General features: G+C 40.0%; 1 pseudogene; it reads right to left on the bottom strand.

The window, feature by feature from the left end:
- Positions 1-1,077: 1,077 nt before the first annotated feature.
- LOC124965350 (peptidyl-prolyl cis-trans isomerase D-like) overlaps positions 1,078-12,066 on the bottom strand; it is a 102,418-nt pseudogene continuing 91,429 nt past the window's right edge.

Genomic DNA, 12,066 nt, shown 5'->3' with positions numbered 1-12,066 from the left:
AGACCTTAAAGTGTTTATCATTGGTCTGCAATGAATTACATATAGAAATTAAGAGTAAACACTTAGAAACTTTGATAACAATATGAAATGTGCTTGATCATTTCTCCAGAATTTTATTTTATGGTATCTAAAAAAAAAGTTGGTTCGCAACAAATCAAAAAGCTTAAACATGGTCCTCTGTCATAGACAATTTGAGAAGCACTAATCTAAACAAGGACTGGGATAAAGAGTAGCTTTCTCCACCAGTTTTTGCATTATTGCCTTTATTTAATATTCAATAAAATTCTGAGTGCATAAGGTTTGGCAGGCCCTGGACTAAAGGATCAGAGAAGAACATGATATACACCCTACCCCCACTGTCACCATCTCTTGAGGGGAACAGATCCATTGTGGTTATAATAGGATAGATTAGAATCATGTACCAGGAACCATGGTAGAAAGAAGAAAGAATATCTCACACTCCTTGTGAGGATTAGAAGAGACTTCCTTGAAGATGTAATGTTTCCAGGAGAAGAAGGTTGCCAGGTGAATAGAGGAGGAGGAGGCATAATGGGCAAGGGATGGCAAATGGAAGTCTGTGAGAATCTGGTGTACTCGTAAGTGCAGGTGGCTGCCCAGCATTCACACCCCTGCCAGATGAGAGCACAGTGAGAGACAAGTTAGGCAAAGCTTGCTGTGGTCTCTTTTATTGTGCATGTATGTGCTGTCCCGTCAGCCTTTCTTTCCAGGAAGACTATACTTCTTCCCAAACTGACCAAGTCCATTTGGGCCTATGAAATGTGAGTGGACTTGACATGAGCCACTTCTCAGCAGATGCTTCAAAAGCCATCATGGGGTTCACCCAGCCTCTTTCTGCCATGAGCCTGGCAGCTCCCATTTAGGGGTAATCCATCAGCTGGGGTCCCAGAATGGGGACTTATGCTGCAAAGCTATAATCAACCCTCTGAAAATAAATCTTAGATGTCATAAGCCACTGAAATTAATCACCACAGAAAAATGTGGTCTAAACTGACTGGTCTCAAGCCCATCATGGCAGATGGCACAAGAAACACGGAGCAAGGATGTTGTAAGCTGGCATCAATGGCGTCCCCAAGCATCAGTTCCTGATGCCAACACCACAGCTTCTGAGGAAGCTGTGGACCGTGGAACTGATGGCTCATTCTGAGCGAAAATTTCCAAAAACATAAAAACTCCTTGGTGTTTTTATGGTGCCCAGCTGTGTTGCACCCGAATCAGACTGTTGAGATGCCATCCATTGGCTGGGAAATTCTTACTAAATCTCAAGGCACATCATTGAGAGAGAGCATTATAACAGAAAATGACAGGCATTCTAAAGGAAAAAAGGCTCTCTTGTGCAGTTCCAAAGCTTTTACTGGATAAAATTCAAACCAATAGGCTGACCAAACCAGTGAATGAAAACTATGCTTTGAAAAACGTGTCATGTACAAATAGGAAGTCTTGGGATACCCAGATCTGAGAATTTCTGAATGGCATGCAAAGTTTCATGTCATTTCTCCACATCTCTGCAAATGTGTTTGTTCCCTAACTGACATTGTCATTTTTCTGTTCCAAATATCAAGTAGGAATCATAATCCATGTTTTTATGGTTCATGCTGATCTCTCCCTGGACCCCAGACAGCAGCCACTGCTCTTGTGCATCAGTGTCATAGTGCCACTCGTCAAAATCACCTCTGTCTGCTGTTTATTCCCCTCCCTGTTGGGGGTACCATCAGAAGAGCAAGGATGTTCCCCAAACTCTCAATTCAACAGTTTAGTGAGAGAATCTTTGAGATTTCAATACCTAAGACAATGGACTGTTCATATGTTGTTCCTATGTCCAAATGGTCATGTGAACATTTTCATAGAAACAAAACTCACATGCTGAAATCCTAACCCCCAACGCTATAGATTGGCAGGGGGCGCGGTGTCAAGCTTTTGGGAGGTGATTAAGTCATGAGAGTGGAATTCTCATGAATGGAATTACTCCCTCTAGGGGAAAAACCATGTGAGCTTGCTTCTCTCTGCTCTCCACCATGTAAAGATACGATGGAAAGAGAAAAATCTGCAGCCCAGAAGATGGCTCCCCAGAACCCCACCATGCTGGCACACTAGTCCCAGACTTCCAGCCTTCAGAACGCTGAGGAATCAGTTTCTTGTGTTTATAAACCACATGGGCTATGGTAATTTGTTACAGCAATCCAAATTGACTAGGACACCCAGACCCACTGATGGTATCTGCTCCCCATATCCTGCTGCACAATAACCCATTAGATATCAGTGTCTCTGCAGGCAGTTCTGAGAAGACACTGGTGTGGGTTGGGAGAAGTCCTATCAAGTGAGTTCTGTGGTTCAGAGATGTCCAGATCCTCGGTCAATACTGGAGATCTCTATGCCCCACCTTGGCATTCTTTCTTCAGAGTGAGCACACAGGGCAAGAAAGTCTTTGGGGCTACTCTAGTTATGGGATTCTCTTTATTTAAGTCATGTTATTTTAATTTTATGAATTACATTATTTGCCGATGTATACATCATAGATGCACTTTTATAGATTTCAGAATACAGTGCTTTTAAAACACTGCCCTAAAACAGTGACTGAAGGTTTTAGTGGTAAAATAAAATCCACCTGCAGTTTCCATTCTGTTCAGGCTTTGACTATTCTGGCAATTCAGCCATTATTCAAAGAAGGCAGCATCTTAACACCTAAAGAGCATGTGTTTCTATGTCCTCCTATTTCCTTTTATTACTTCTTTGCACTAACTTCTACTTACTGTCCAAAAGTAAACTACCCTTCTCTGAGCCAGGAAATGACAAGTATCCCTTCAGAAGTTTAAAGCTGAAGACAGAAAGATAGCATCACAATTACAAGGAAGGAAAACCAATACCTAGACAAGTAAGTGTAGCTGGGGTAAACAGGCCCCAGTGTCCATCAATTTCCTTGCTGCCAAATGTTTTTTGTATATACCCTGGTTTGTACACAGGAGAGGGCCATTGTCTCCAACAAGTCCCAGGGTCTTAACTTGCCCAGAACCTTAAACCATAAACCTGAAATCACTTCAGAAAGCCCAGGTTCTTCTTGCTCTAATACACAAAAAATTAAATCAGAATCACTCTTTTGTTAGTTAGTGGTGCTCAATGTCCCGTGGGAGGAGACATTCATTGATCATAATTACTCCTGCTCAAATGAAGTTGTCATTTGCATTAAACAAAAATATTTTTATTCATTTTAGGATAGCAGAATTAATATTGGCTTTTACCATTGTCTTCAAATCTTTTTAAATAATGTCTAAATTAGAATTCATAAATAATAAACCTGGGGCAATCATTTTTTTCCTCTGGCTCTCTCTCTCTCTCTCTCTCTCTCTCTCTCGCTCTCGCTCTCACTCTATGTGTGTGTGTATGTGTGTGTGTGTGTCTCTCTCTCTCTCTTCTTCCTTTCTATTTAAAAGGCAAGAGTGAGAGAAGAAAAGGAAAGCGAAGGGCAGAAATACAGGCATTTTCAATTATAAAGTCCAAGCTTCTGACCCTCTGTGTCTGAGTGGCATTCAAGTAACTCTGCCGTGCTGTTCAACACAGCTGGACTGGGGCAGCCACCTGGGGAGGCAGAGGGAGGGACTTGTCTTGAAGGTGTCTTTACATAGTGAGGCACTATTTCCCCCTAGGTCTTGTGGTTATTTGGGGTGGCTGAGATCGCAGTGGGGTTTTAGCCCACCCTCCCCAGTCGCGTCTGCCCTCCACCGATTCTGAACATACATCACTGTGCCTACGTTCAGATATTCTGAAGATCTGCTGAAGGCCATGCACCACCTGGACCACAGCTGTGATCCAGGATAGTCTGCCTCCTCCAATGAGCTAGCAACAGATGTGGGGAAACAGGAAAATTATTATAAAGGAATGGAGGATGGGCCGGGACAAAGTAGACCAACAGAGGAGGTACTGAGGGGACAAAGCCCAGGGTAAGGGCAGGAAGAAGACATGGCGAGTTTATAGCAATCAAATCGTGGTAGTTTGGATCCACACTTGATGTGCCTGCTCTGTCACCAAAGAAGCTTTATGTTTGCTGCCAATACCGTGACAATACCTAGAAGAGGAAGACCCATACTTCTGCCTTAGAGTTCTTCTTCCTGTCTTTGAACCTGACAAAGAATCATAGGGTTAAAGAAGAGTGGTTCTCAAGCTCCCCTGGTGGATCGTCCCAGAAAGATTGAGGACATGTAAATCATGATCCCACACTGTCATTTACTGGCTGTGGGGCCATGAGCAAGTTATTGAACCAGGTGGAGCTTCAGCACTTCAACATCAAAATGTCATCTCCCAGGGAATTAGGGGAGTCCCCTCTGTTAGCCAGATGTTAGGGGCAGTTTTGGTTCGATAACTCCCAGAAAAACACTCCCCAGACACAGGTCCCACACGAGGAACTTTATTTTATGTGGACAATTCGCGCCCGCTCGGGGAAAAGAGAAAAGGAAAAGAAGGAAATGGCGCAGGGTTTCTCCTCAGATATCGGAATTTCGGGCTGGGAGGAACCAATCGCAGAGGAGAATTATTACAGACTGACTGATGGACCAATGACATATTAGAACGTAATGTGGGAGGCGGGAAGATTATGGCAATGTAAGCCGGAAATTCCTATAACGGGAGAGGCGGGCGTATCGCAGATTGACAGGTGGGTTGGGAGGCTGGGTTCCTGTAATGGGAGAGGCGGGCATAAGGCAGATTGACAGGTGGTTCCTGTAGCAGGAGAGAAAGGTGGCTTTATACCTTACACCCTCTATGCGTGGTCTCACTTTCCTCAGCTACTTTACCTATGATCAATCATAGTCCAAAAATATTAAATACAAAGATCCCAGGAAAAATTCATAAGCTTTAAATTTCAGGATGTTCTGTTCTGAGCAGAATGGTGAAATCTCTTGCTGTCCTAGTCCTTCCTGCCCAGAACATGAAGCATCCCTGTGACCAGTGTATCCCCATTGTATATGCTACCTGCCTGTTTGACATCTCACTTATAAGACTGTTGCACAATCGCAGTGCTTGTGTTCGAGTAACCCTTGCACAGTACCGAACACTCTATCACAAAGCCCACACAATTTGCCTTTCATCTCATCAACTAGACACTCACATCATCACAATAAGAAGCATGAGCACAGTATGATACAGTTGTTTTTGTTTGTTTTTGTTGTTTTGTTTTGTTGGTACCAGGGATTGAACTCAGGGGCACTCAACCACTGAACCACATCCCCAGCCCTCTTTTGTATTTTATTTAGAGACAGGGACTCACTGAGTTGCTTAGTGCTTCGCCATTGCTAAGGCCAGCTTTAAACTCGTGATCCTTCTGACTCAGCCTCCTGAGCCGCTGAGTCACAGAACTTTTATCATAGTATATTGTTATAACTGTTCTCCTTTTATTCATCTCTTACTATGCCTAACTTACAAGTTAAACTGTATCATAGGTATGTGTGTTAAAATAAAAACATAGTATTCATAAAGTTCAGTACATTCCATGATTTCAGGCATCCATGGGTCCTGGAAGGTATTCCTTGTGGGAAACTCCTGAATTAAGGATTAAATGAAATGGTGCCTACAAAACACAACTTAGCGTATGTTCCTTCCTCATTTCACCTCTTCCTTTTTCAATGCAAATGACCTAGCTCACCACCTTCTTCACAGACACACTCATGGTGACATTCGCCCCACCTCAGTTTCTGTCCAAGCACAGCTCCTGACCAATGCTCTCCAGAGCAGCTCTCAGCCCTTTCTACTGAGGCCACAGGTCCAGCCATGCACTGACCCTTGACTATTTCTGTATGACCTTGCTCTGTTGAGTCACCAGTCAGGACGGGAAGATGCAGAGTTTGGCACAGACCCCAAGGTAGGTACAGCCGATTCTGTCTCCGCTGCAGCTGCCTTTCTCCTCCCCGGAATGGAGGAGAAAAGTCAAGCAACATGTTTCACTTTCCATTTTGCTTGGATGCTTTCAAAACCAAAGATGCTTATTAAATTCTCCAATCTAAAAATACCTAAACAAATTGATCCAGCTTACAAATCTGAAAGAACATTTATGTGATTTTGTCCTGAAAACCTGAGCTTTTTCAAACACATTAAAATCTATTGGTCCCAGAGAAGGTCTCCGCAGCCCCTCCTCAGCATGAATTATAAATGCTCTGCTGCTTCAAAGTCTCTTTAGTTTTAGCATGATATTTCTTTCCTTTAAAAATGCAATAGATCAGAAGAGAACGGGAAATATCATTCGGGGCTATGTAAAACAAAAACGATGCTACTAAAGAAATAAAAATGCACTCAACCAAAAGAGAGAATGTACACCTTGAGGGAATGAGCTGGGACGACCCTATGAATCTCACCAGGAGACCAGATAATAAGCAGGGGAAGTTAATAATGAATGAACAAGCAGAGGGAACTGGATACTCTAAACACTACAGAAGCAAAATCCTCCCCCTGTGTGTTCTGACTTTGGTTCTGACTTCTCATTTCACTCAATCAAGGGCAGCACAGATCCTGGGCTGACCCTAGAAAATATATAGCCTTCAGAAATTCCACTCTGTGAGAAGTTAAGAAGCATGTCTCAATCTATAGGGCTTAGATTTTTATTAAAGTAAAAATTAAGAGTTTATCCAAAAGCACATATCAGTTTAGGATTTGTGGGTTTTTCTGCAGCAAATAGTATCCCAGAGGACAGCAGAGTAGAGCATTCCCTCAGGTAAGAAGGAATTAAGTTGATAACCTTCCATTTGTGCCCAAACATGTAATTATTATATTTGCTGCTGCTAATGCCCTATGCTCTTGTCAATTAGTTAAACCACTCTGGTAATTGATCACTCACCTGTGCTTATGAGAAGGCAGATATAATATCATTCCACTAGGGATGGTGGGTAGCATCTATCACAATAGCTCCTTGGCAAATCCATTCTTAGAAAAACCCCCCAACAATTCTTCAAAGAATGCAATGAATTTACAATCATCCTTATTTTTAAATGAAGAAAGTTGAATGTCAGTGATTAAGGAACTTGTTTAAGGCCACACATCTTAATGTAGTAAGCAAGAGACAGAATTTGAACTCTAGTCTTTGACACCCAGCCTTTGGATTTTTTTTCTGACACTTGGCAACCTTCCCTAATTGTTCATTTTTCCCCTTCGTTTAACCTGATTGAGTAGCAATTAGATAGAGCTTGAATGAAAATTTATACCAAATAAATTAAGCCTCTGCTTACAAAACTCTAGAGTTCAGGCATTCTTAGCTACTATTCGTAGCACTAGTATTAAACATTTTAGTCTATATTATCTTCAAAAATATTATGTGCATGTAACATGCTACTATCCCAGTTTTGTAAACTGGATGACTGAGACTCAGGGCAGTTCATCTCCAGCTCACACTGCTGGTGCCTGACAGGTGCAGGACTCAGTCCCAGGTTTGGACCATTCCTCCTTGTCAGAGTTCTCCTGCTGGGTCCTCTGAGTGCTCTTGCAGGGTCATCTGTCATGGCATGGAGTTTAAGAAACGGCTTTTCTATTTTCAATGACCATCTCATAATGTTCAAATTATATCCTGAGGAAAGGTCTGTCCACACTTGAGCTCTCCCAAGTATCAGCAGAAAGTGTCTGGTAGCTTCCAGCTGGATCAGAAGCTAGATCCAGACCAATGTTCTACAGCACAGAGCAGCTATGGTTGACAAGAATTCAATGGTACATTTCAAAATAGCAAATAGGATTTTGAATGTTCCCAACACACACAAACACACACACATACACACACACACACACACACACATACACACAGAGATCAGCGTTTAAGGTGATGGATATGCCAATTACCCTGATCTAATCATTATACTTTATATACACGTACTAAAATGTCACACTGTACCATCATAAATACGTGCAACTATTATGTGTTAATCAAAAATATTTTAAATGTTTAAGGAGATAGAAATGTTAACCAATCCAATTTCACCATTACATACTGAATGTATGCATTGAATTATCATACTGTGCCCCATAATTTGTATAATTAAAATAACAATCTATTTTATAAAATAAAACAAAATAAATGCATAATAATAATAAAACCAAAGACAGGAGAGAAAAAAAGTTCTTAATCCATGAGGAGAGTAAACATGTCTATCTCTTATTGCTAACATACTTAGCACAGTGGACAGCATATAGTAGGCCCTTAATTTGTACTAATAATCTGGTTACTACCTAAAAATTTCATTAAGTTAAATTAAATTAGTGCTATGCTCCAATACATGTAATTCCTTTTATCCCTTTAGGTAATCTTTCCTATTTTACTTGATAGTGTTTTCTAGTCACAAAGTCACATTTTGTGAGTTAAAGGATATAAGAAATCAAGAGAAAAGAGAAAATAATACATTTTAAACTGCAATAGTCACATTACATTGGTAAGCTCATTTCCTGAAACAAAGTTAGCAAAAACTTAAAAGGATAAATGTATTTCCTAACATAAAGGATCTTACAAAAGATTAAATTTGCACAAAATGAATCTTTGATTTATACATATAGAACCCATTTTCTGATTTATGAATTTAAAATAAAGAACTGCTTTGTGTTTATTTTCTTCATCATGATTGCTATGTATGATGATGTATTTATCTGACAAGTTTCATGTCTGAACACCACGGTTTTTATTATTTCATGCAATTTTAAAGACCTGCCTCACAAATCACCAGGTAAGATTTTGAGAGTCAGCAAGGATTCAATTTTAGATATTTACTAAATTTGCTTTGAGAAAAAAATTACATTAGTAGCTAGTACAACTGGAAAGTCATATTTGTATTCCAATCAATATCATTTCATATTTATCAAGGCAAAAACCCTTTCTTTCCAAATACATATATGTAAGCTATTGAAACTTTAGTACCCTATCTCAAATAACAATGGGTAGCTGGTTTTCTGTCCGATTGTTACTAAGTTCTCTATGGAAAGACCAAGGAAATTCTGACCTCCAACACAGGGCTATAGACATCCAACAAGAGGTTAACTTCTTCAATATTTATCATTAGAAAAAAATATTTTTAAGTTAAGTGCACACTAGGTACAGAAAATACACAAGTGTTTTAAATAGTGCTTAAGAAATATGACTTAGGGTTGGGGATATAGCTCAGTTGGTAGAGTGCTTGCCTTGCAAGCACAAGGCCCTGAGTTCAATCCCCAGCACCGCAAAAAAAAAAAAAAAAGAAAGAAAGAAAAAAAGAAATATGACTTATAAAGGAACTAAAACACAAGGAGTTACTACTATCTTGAGCATCCTGTAAGATAAACAGCACACAAACACAACTATCATGATTTCTGCAAAGAATTTTCATCCACTAGAGCCCTATAAAACAATTTTAAATGCTCTATTAATCATATTGTGGCATTCCTGAGGACCCAGTCCTTCTTTGAACTTTGGAGCCAAATCAGCCTGTTTTGAATTTCAGAGTTTTTGCTTAGTGATTGAGTAGCCTTAAAAGTCCCAGTTATGTCTAGCATATGCTGGACCATTGCATGTATTATTCTGAATCCTCATGAGAATTCTGCAAAGTGTCTATTCATTTTCCCATTTTACAAATAGGAAAAGGGAAACAATTGTTAGGTGACTTGCTCAAGATCACAGTTACAGAAAAGGGCAGAGCTGAGATCCTAACACAAGCCTTACCACCTGTTTCAACCTCTCCATGCCCTGATGTAAATTTTGAAGTGACAATATGAGGATTAAAAGAAATATCACAAAAAAAGTGTCTGCAGATCTCTAGAACATCTCGTACATCTGTGACTTTATGCCCATTTCCTCCTCCTTCCTCCCCCTGGCAACCATCATTCTACTTTCTGTTCCTATAAGTTTGACCACTTTTGATATCTTATGTAAATGGCATCATGCCATCTTTGTCATTCTGTGACTTATTTCACTTAACAGAAAGTCTTCCAGGTCCATCTATATGCAAATGGCAGGACTCCCTTCTTTATGAAGGCCGATTAATGTACATACAGTTCCCAACTTACAAAGGTTCGACTTAATTTTTTACTTCATGATCATGCAGAAGTGATACAAATTCAGTAGAAACCACATTTCAAATTTTGAATTTTGATCTTTTTCCCAGGTTAGTGATATTTGGTACAATCCTCTGTCATCATACTGGACAGCAACAAGAAGTCACATCTCCTAGTCAGTCACATGATCACAAGGCAAACAATCAATGCTATATAGTGTTTTGTGCTGCTAAACTCAGAGTTCAGTAGGTGAGTGCACTAAATGCATTTTTTACTTACAATATTTTCAACTTACAGTGAGAATATTGGGATATATTCCAATTCACCCATTCATTGGGTAAAAAGTTAGAGTTATGCAAAATGAATAAGTGCAGAGATTTGCTGTATCACATCTCTCTCGTAGTTAGCACTACTGTATTTAATGCTTATAAAACTTGTTAAGAAGGTAGACCCTAAGTTAAACATTCTTAGCACACAAAAAAGAAAAAGAACTAAGGGTCACAAGGAAACTTTTGGAGGTGATGCATATATTTTTTACCTTGATTATGGTTGGTGGTATCAAAAGTGCATGTGAATGTCCAAACTCATCAAATTTTATACATTAAATATATGCAAGTATTCACAGACTAATTATACCTCTATGAAGCTGTTTATTTTTTTAAGGTTCTAGCACAGATGCTGATCAAAATTAGGCTTTTTTCATTTATTCAGCCTAATTATGGAGCACCAACTCTATGCTATGCGCTGTGGAAGACACTGAGAATCAGTGTGAAATTGAGGGATTACAATAGTCCCTGACCTTGGACATAAATTCTCCTCTCCAATAGTTCATGCATGCATGAGCGCACCCACACACACACACGCCTCCAGACTAACAGATCATTTCTCTATCTTGTAATCCTTATCAGAATGCATGAGAGTCAGGTTAAAATTCAAATAGTTCCTTTTTAAATTGGTCTCAGTAGGAACTTATTAAGAAATGATCAAAAGTACATTTGTATGTTAAAAGAATATTCTCTTTTCAATTGTTCTTTTTCTCAAAGTTTCAAAGGAACTTTAACTGTGATGTGAATAAAAGTAGTCACAGATGGGTTTATATTTGATTTGATTAATGATGTGGGAAGAAATCGATGGACACTAGCAAACTCTGGCTTCAGTGGCAACAGGGCTGATACCTAAGAGTAGACAGGGCAAGTGGGGTGTGGAAGACCTCTCCTCAGCCAGAACAAAGCAGGCACTAACCAAACCCCAGCAACTTGGCACAAAGCAGAAGCCCAGATGGACATCCAGAGCTCCAAGTCCATCAGTGGTGGACATTTCAGTCACTCAGCAACAGAGGGAAGAAAGTAAAAGGGGATCTTGTCCTAAGCAATATGTTTATTTCTAAACTGCAACTTTCCAGCAAAAATGCCAATTCGAGGAGACAATGTCTGTGATATTGTTGGAAAATGAGGGGAGGAAAGAAGTAGTTGACCCCTGGAGACTTCCAGCTGCCTCACAGCATTGTCTATCCCCAAGATTAGTGGGGTGCTGATTCTGCGACAAATACTGAGTTAGATACCTTGGATACACAAATGAATGAATGTCAGGTCCTACCCTTGGCAGCTGCTAGACAGACAGCCAATTCTGCCCATCCTTCAGGGTGGTGTGGGACCAGTCACAACTTCAAGAGACAGGGATTCTCTGACTGATCAAGGCTGGTCAGGTGTCTTTCTCTGTAAATAGGATGGGGTGGGAGGAGGAGCATAAGGTTGTTAGGAATAAAGGCAAAACTACTAAGTTACTGGCTCTATGTTCTCGGAAAGAGGGAATAAAATGGATAAGAGGTGATTCAACAAGGCAGATGTGTTGAAAAGACAAAGCATATGTCCACTATATTCTTAGCAACTCTGCTAATATCTAACCCTATAGGATCCAATATTAGCTCTCACAGAGGATCTGTAGAAGGAGACAAAATAACTTTAAAAAGTTGTCAGAAGACCAAGTAACTCCACAATAACCAAAGTTCCAACTACATTTTCATTCACAAGCACACAGGATAACAAAGCATTTTTAAGCTTCAGCCAA

This window comes from Sciurus carolinensis, chromosome 15 (genome assembly GCF_902686445.1).
Source record: "Sciurus carolinensis chromosome 15, mSciCar1.2, whole genome shotgun sequence".
Lineage (NCBI taxonomy): Eukaryota > Metazoa > Chordata > Mammalia > Rodentia > Sciuridae > Sciurus > Sciurus carolinensis.
The sequence above is the reverse complement of the archived record's forward strand: the minus strand, read 5'-3'. Positions and strand labels throughout refer to the sequence as shown.